This window comes from Mus caroli, chromosome 5 (genome assembly GCF_900094665.2).
Source record: "Mus caroli chromosome 5, CAROLI_EIJ_v1.1, whole genome shotgun sequence".
NCBI classification, from domain to species: Eukaryota; Metazoa; Chordata; class Mammalia; order Rodentia; family Muridae; genus Mus; species Mus caroli.
This window is the reverse complement of record NC_034574.1, coordinates 133,230,462-133,238,061: the sequence shown is the minus strand read 5'-3', so window position 1 is coordinate 133,238,061 and position 7,600 is coordinate 133,230,462. Positions and strand designations below refer to the sequence as shown.

The following is a 7,600-nucleotide window of genomic DNA, read 5'->3' as shown; positions in this document are numbered from 1 at the left end:
AGTGGTAGAGCCCCTGCCTAGAATCCCCCAGGGAGGGGCTGAGGTGTGGCTCAGTGGTAGAATATGTGTGAGAGTCAAGGTTCTATCTCCAGAACAGAAAACAGCAGTAGACCATGCCAACTTTATTTGCAAGGTCTCTCCATACCCCCTGCCCCAGGCTCCTGTACCCATCCAGGCCTCTCTCAGCTCTCACTGCATTCCTCAATGCCCCGACCCCTCTTCTCACTTCTACCTTCCTCCCTTTCTGCCACATTGCTGTGGTGAAAGCCAATTAGGACACATCTCTGTCCCTAGTCCTTTGGTCCATGGTGTCCTCCGGCTTCTAATTCTAACCCTTTCCGTGGTAGTGACCAGGCCCGTTCATCTCTCCTCTTGGTCACTTCAGTATAGCCAAAGAGGTTCCCTGCCATTCATCAGTGGCCCGGTGGGGCAGGCTCTTGCTTCACCGACGTCCCTCTGCTGGGCCATTCTCAGAGGCACTCCACAGCTCACTCTGTGCTAAGGCCATCCTGATAATGCTGGGACCCACAATCCCACAGCTACGTGGCTCTGCTCACTAGGTAACCACCGGCCATATTCGACCTCCTCTCTACCGGACCTGTCGCATCTCAGACCCATCACTGTGGAGACTGGCAGAACTTGCACTAAGCAACGCTGGGAAGGAGGATCCATCTTATTTGCCACAGCACGTCCTCAAGGCTCAGGGCAGCAGCCCACGCGAGGTAGGCATCAGGAAGACTGCCACCATTCTCTGCCATCTTAATTCTGAAGGTGGGGAAGGGTCACTGCTGCTCTCTCCACTTGTAAATACTTTTAGAAGTCCCTTTGCAGGAACTGAGAGGGCTCAGTGGGTAAGAGCCCTTGCTGCATGAGGGTGTGACTCAGAATCCTCACATCCGTATAAAAAGCTGGACGTGTCCACACATGTACCTGTACCCTCAGCTCTTGGGGTGAGTGGGAGACAAGAGGGTCTGAGGCCTTGCTGGCCAGCCAAGCCCAAACAGCAAGCTCCAGCAAGACTCTGTCTGCCTCAGAAAACAGGGTTGTGAGGGCTGGAGAGATGGCCCAGCAGTTAAGTTGGGTGGGGGTGCGGGTGGGGGTGGGGGCTCTTCCAGAGGACCTGGGGTCCATACTCAGCACCCACACGAAGTAGCGTACAACCGCCTGTAGCTCCAGGCCCAGGCAGTGCAATGGCGCCTTCCAACTTCTGTGAGCACTTGGACACACACACACACACACACACACACACACACACACACGGATAAAAGTACATGTTAACAAACAGAAACAAAAAGAAACAAAGATGGCGCTAAGGGGCAGCGTGGAGTCTTTGACAAAGGACCCAGTGACCAGAGCTGAGACAGGATACAGAAAACAATAGGCATAATAAGGTTAAATGCGTCCAGGAAACCCAAAGCACTGCACACAAGCCAGCCAAGTAGGGGAAGTCTCTTGCCCAAGACATCGATGCCAACGGAGACTGCTTCTGTCTATAATGAGAACGGAGACCACCAAGTTCCTTAGCAACCAGTATCCCTTCCCTCTTTCCCATCCTCACAGCTGCTTCTGCCTCAGTTTTCTTCCCCCCACCTCCCACCCTGCAGATAGGGTCTCACTATGTAGCCCAGGCTGGCCTTGAACTCAGAAACCCATTCACCTCCCGAGTTTTGGCTCATATTCGGCTTTGATTACCGGTTCTTTCTGTTGCACCTGCTAGCACTCAGTAGCTGCCACTGGGTCCTTGGCTTTAGCTCTGATGTCCAGCTCAGCAGGTGACATCGCAGTGTGTCCCCTCCCCTGCCACCCCTCTCAGGCATGTCACGACTCCAATTAGAGCAGCAGCCCGTGTTTACATACACTGCCACGCAATGGAGAGACTCTTCGCAGCTGGGACTACCAGGACGCCGTAATTATTTTTCCTCTCCCCTCCCGCACAACAGTTTATTTTCCCGGGAACTAATAACAGTCTCGTGTTTTCGTTTGCTTTGTTTTCTGTGTTCTTAGGACTAATCCAGCCTCAGCTCTGCCAACTGTGTCAAGTCCTCTGCAGCTGTTCCAGTGCAGCGTCTGTGAGTCTGTCCCCTCCCATAGCCCTGGGCGCTGCTGAGGTCAGGAGCACCTGTGGCCATGGTCCCTGCCGGTGGCCATGGTCCCTGCCGGTCCCCTGGTCCCCTCTGCCTGCACAGCTCTTCTCCCCCATCTCCAGGGCCCACCCTGTCCTGTCGCCCTCCCCCCACCCCCTCGACTGTCTTTCTTTTTTCAGGCTCAACACCTTATATAGGGATACAAGCTGGCCAGTCACCCTCACGTCCAGGAGAGATAAATTTGGACAGCATATTAAGTGTCTAGCCTATGCTCTCTTGCCTGAGGATGGAGTTCAAGGGGGATAAGGGTTTCCCTCAGGAATTTTCTATTTACGCATTTACTTTTGTTTTGGCATGTGACGCTGTATTTTTTTGAGACAATTTCTCACTGATTCTGTCAGAATGGCTGGCCAGTGAGCCCCAGGACCCTCGTGGTCTTACTCCCTCTTTCCGCCAGCACTGAGCCTGGAGGGATGCATGGCCACACTTGGCTTTACGTGGATGCAGGGGATACAAACTCAAGTCCCTGTGCTTGCACAGCCTCTTAGTCACTGAGCTATCTACTAAATCTTTCCTTAAGTTTTTCTTTTTTGAGACAGGTTCTCATGTAGCTCTGGTTAACCCCAAACTACTTGATACCAAGCAGCTGACCCGGAACTTCTGGTCCTCCTATATTCACACTCCTATATTCATATAGGTCCTCCTATATTCACACTCCCCTCTCACCAATCAGCCAGCCCAGTGTCGGGATCACGTGTGTAAGCCACCAGGCTCTTTCAAACTATTGAGACAGGGCTGTAACAGAGGCTGGCTCTCACGCCCTGCCTCCTCCCTCAGAAGTCAGCTCGTGCCACCATGCCCCACCTCATCCTGGAAAGGGTTATTAATTATTTATGAGGTTTGTGTTTTGTTTGTTTTTGTTTTTGTTTTTGTTTTTAAGACAGGGTTTCTCTGTGTTGCCCTGGCTCTTCTGGAACTTACTCTGTAGACCGGTCTGGCCTCAAACTCAGAGCGATCCCCCTGCCTCTGCCTCCGGAGTGTCACCACTGCCTGCCTCATTTATGAGTTTCTTTAGAAACTCGCCAATTGAGTGTTTCAACTGGGGACTGGCCACTGTGACTCGTGGGTCTTTTCTCTCCGGCTACTCCAGCTCTGAGAAGACCATGCATCCTCTTGGCCAAAGGGAAAGGCCGGCAGCAGTATGGGTGGGCTGCTCAGGCTGGGGAGCTCAAGGCTTGAGGGCAGCCCTTCCCCCACTGGCAACTGGGTCTGCTGTTTCCCATTTGGAAAGTCTCAGAGTTTCTAAATAGTTTTTGCAACCTCACTGGCTAACAGCAGGAAGTATTATGTGAGAGGGCGGGCTATTTCCAGCCACATCTGTGGGCCAGCAACAGCCATCAGCAGGGGCTTACACACTAAAGGGGTGTGAAACTCACAGCTAGCCCCTCGGCTCCAGTTCCTCCTTCTCCAGCTCCTCCTTCTACCTCCTCCTCCTCCTCTTCCTCCTCCAGCTCTTCCATCTCTTTCTCCTCCTCTAGCTCCTCCTGCCTCCACCTCTCCAGTACAGGGATTACAGGCACACACCATGTTCTGGCTACGTTTAATAACGGGACAGTGAAGACCTAAGCGGTTGAAAATGGTAGTCCAGGGCTGAGGGTGCGGCTCAGCTGGCAAGGTGCTCACCTAGCACATGCAAAGCCCTGGGTTCTACCTCTAGCACACACAGACCAGTACAGAGCGGCTCGTGCCAGTAACCCCCGGACTTGGGAGGCACAGGCAGTAGAATCAGGAAGGAGGGCAGGGTCAACCTCAGCTACAGAGGAAAATGAAGCCAGCCTGGGTTACATGAGACCCTGTTTTAAAAACTATATAGTGGTCCAGGCATGGTGGTACACATCTTCAACCCCAGCACTTGGGAAGCAGAGACAGGCTGATATCTGAGTTCAAAGCCAGCCTGGACTATAGAGCAAGCTCCTAGACAGACAAACAAAAATGTGTGTGAGTGTGTGAGTGTGGATGTGTGTGTGCATGTGTGTATGAATGTGTATGTGTGTGTGCATGTGTGTGTGTGCATGTGAATGTGTATGTGTGTATGAATGTGTATGTGTGTGTGCATGTGAATGTGTATGTGTGTATATGGGTGTGTGCATGCGTGTGTGGTGTTTTCCCACCTGATTTATTTCAGTCTTCTGAGTAACCAGGCTGTTTTCCTTCACAGTACTTTCTGGCCTGGCCTTCCTAGAACAGAATCACTGCCCCACCCAGCCCCGGTGATCACGTGGTACTGATCATGAACTGAGTCCACAGGCATCTACATGTGAGCATCCCTTCTGCCTGCCCCTCTTCTCTTCTCTTCTCTCGAGTTTTCCCAGACTCTGAGCACGGGTGCCTTGTGCTGGAGGTCCGCAATGTCACAGATTCTTAGCGTCTACAAACCACACACTTTCCCACGCCTCCTCCACCACCCAGCGAGGTGGGGGTGGGGACCAGCAGGACCCTGGCTGCTGCTCCCAGACTTGCATTGCTTCTTTCTTCTGTCCAGTTCTTACTGAATCGTATAGAGAGCTTCACTGCCCAGAGAAGCCCTGGGGGAACTCTGGCTCTGCACCACCTCCCCTAACCACTGAGCCACACCCACAATGTCATGCACTGCATCTCCCTACACCCCAAGCTTCCCTGCCCTTCCCTCTAGCATCACGAGTTTACCTCTGACAGACCTGGTCCTGGTTCCCATCAAACCTCAACTGCAATCTCCAGCCATGGAATCTGGGCTCCAGCAGGGCATGAGGCTCTTCTCAAGCAGAAATCCTGTCCTCCCAGAGCTGGGAGAACGGCCGAGTCGGTTCAGTGCTCGCCACGCAAGCACACGGACCTCAGTCCAGATCCCCAGAACCAAGTAAGTGCTGTGTGCCTGAAACCCCAGGCCAGCCAGCCTTGCCAATTGGTGAGCTCTAGGCCAGTCTGTCTCAGAGCAAGGACATGGCATTCCTGAGGACGACACCCAGCGTTATCCGTTATCCTCTGGCCTCCAATGCACCTGCATACACACATGGACAAGCACACAACTCCTTGCCCGCCCCTCCAGAAACTAGTCTTTCCCCCACAGGCCCCACCCCTCATGAGCACAGCAACTCAACATCTCCTGAATTAGCTGCTTCCAGTCTTCAATGCTAAGGGGTTTCTTTTGTTTGGTTCGTTTCTTTGAGACAGGGTTTTATGTAGCCCAGGCTAGCCTTCACCTCTTGGGTGCCAGGATCACAGGTACGCGGCACCTTTCCTGGCATTCTCTTTGCATACCGCAAACGTCTTTCATACACTTGGCCACTCAAGTGGCCCTGAACCAGGACGACCTGAGCTACCCAGGGCCCATGGTTCCCAGCATTCCACCCAATATGGTGGTTTGCCCTTACAGCAGGAAACTGAAGATGCAGACCCACGAATGCGACATGACAATAAACAGCGACCACCCGCGTGCAAGCAAGCTCAGCCCCAGATCCTAGCAAGGAAATTAACACATGAAGGTGCAGACAGGCCCTTTTGTGATTTTTGTTTTGTTTTGTTTTGTTTTAAGTCCGAGTCTTATCCTGTAGCCCAGGCTGGCCTGAACCTCACTATGCGGCCCAGGCTGCCCTCAAACTCACAGCAATCTTCTTGCCTAAGCTCACAAGAACTGGCACCACGCTCCACCTTAGGCAACTCGCGAAGTTGCAGTATCATACCCAGCACTTAGCAGTTTCCCAACAATCTTTTTTCTCTCCTTCACACCCGGAAACAGGGCCCTAACTCATGTTACCTAGGCTGGAGCCACACGGTGCTGTCCCAGCAATGGAAGGCTCACAGCCCCGTTCTCCCCCGAGGGTCACATTCCCATTCAACTCCAGGGCTCCCAGCGCAGCGTGGGATTATAAAATAAATAATTTAAGAAGGGTGCAAACATTACAGCTCTCTGTGCGACAGCCAGGCGGATGTGCGGAGCCCAAGGTCTGCCAGCGATGTCTTCGTGGCCAGAAGCCCAAAGAGAAGATAGGTCCTACTGTTAGCCACTAATGCGCGGCTTCCTGTGGTCCACCAGGCATGAGGCTGCTGCTGGGGGCACCCGCAGCAATGCACAGGGCAGGAGGATGCTCAGTAGACTGGGGTGAGATGTGGGGCCAGTGCTTGCTCGGTGCAAAACCTGGCTTCGGAGACAGCCTCCTGCAAGGTCTGGCCCGGACACTGCAGCACAACAGTCTCTAAACAATTGCTTTCTCGCCTGGACACCCAAACAGCCAGAGGCAAAATTGAGAAGGTGTCCCCCCCACCTCCGAGCCAGCCGCTACTACTGCAAAGGAGATCGGCCAAGTGGCCACACCTTCCTTCACGCATTCTGCAGGGCTGCACAAGAAGATGGCTCAGAGAAGGTGCGCACTTGCCTAAGGTCACACAGCAAGCTGGACAGAACTGGGATTCGAACCCGGGACCACGTGGGAGCTGCCTAAGCCAGGCAGAAGGAGGTACCAATCTGCATCGCCAAACCATGGACCATCGCCCCACCCTAGGACTCGGGACTCCCACTCACCCCTCGCTCCGCTCGAGCCTGCGCTCCTCACCTAGCGCCCGCCACAGTCACCGCCGCTGCTGCTGTTGCTGGTGATGCTGATTCTGCAGCCGAAATCGCCTCCTCCCGCTAGCAGCCCCGCCCGAGGCGCGGCCCCGCCCCCAGGCAGACCCCCCTCCATCCTCTCGCGAGAGCTAGCGAGCGGGACTACGCCCGTTCTTGATGCGCTTGCGCACTTCTCCCCATTCCTGCCCTCGCCAGCCAGTGCCATGTGGCACCTTATTTACGGCCAGAGATTGGTCCCACCCAACCATCCCTTAGAGTCCCGCCCCTTCCGCAGCAACCAATCCGGGGTGGGGGCGTGGCTGATCTAAAGGGGCGTTGCCTGTCTCCCAGTTTGAACTTGCAGCGTGGGCTGTGCAAGCTGACAATCTGTCAGAGTTTATGGGGCTTAACAGGGACCATGCAGGTAAAGCTCTTAGTGAGAGCCAGGCATGGTGCAGGCTGTCACCGCAGCTACTTGGCAGGGGGGAGGGAGGAACGGGAGGGGCTGAGGCAGTAGGATAGGAAGTTCCAGGTTAGCTGTACTTAATGAGATCCTGTCTCAAAAAAACAAACAAACAAGGTATAGGGAGAGGATTCAGTGGGTAAATGAGGTGCTCGCCTCACAATGAGAACCTGTGATCAGATCCGCAGAACCTGTGAACAGCCCATGCTGGTGAGTCAGACTCCGAGATGGAGCCTGGAGCTTGCTGGCTCCCTAGCCCTCTCTATATGGTGAAGTTTCAGACCAATGAGAAGCTCTGTCTCAAACAGAAGTTGGAAGGTGCCTGAGGTTGTCCTCTGAGTTCCACATATCACACATGAGGTGCACACATGCACCTGCAAAAGAAAGCTAGCATGGTGACGCACACTTAGCATCCCAGCACTGAGCTGCCTTCCCAAAGCAGGAGACTGGTTCCGTGCCAACGGGCTCTCC

At 54.0% G+C, this 7,600-nt stretch overlaps 1 protein-coding gene across 2 annotated transcripts in view; it reads right to left on the bottom strand.

Moving 5' to 3' along the window:
- Positions 1 to 6,761, bottom strand: part of Chst12 (carbohydrate sulfotransferase 12) — a 20,119-nt gene extending 13,358 nt beyond the window's left edge. The window contains exon 1 of one of the 2 annotated variants that reach the window (XM_021162973.1): positions 6,674 to 6,761. The gene's annotated coding sequence lies outside the window, so the exon portion shown is untranslated. Of the gene's footprint in view, positions 1 to 6,642 lie in introns of both variants that reach the window. The other variant, XM_021162972.2, reaches the window with a different exon arrangement.
- Between the last annotated feature and the right edge of the window lie 839 nt (positions 6,762 to 7,600).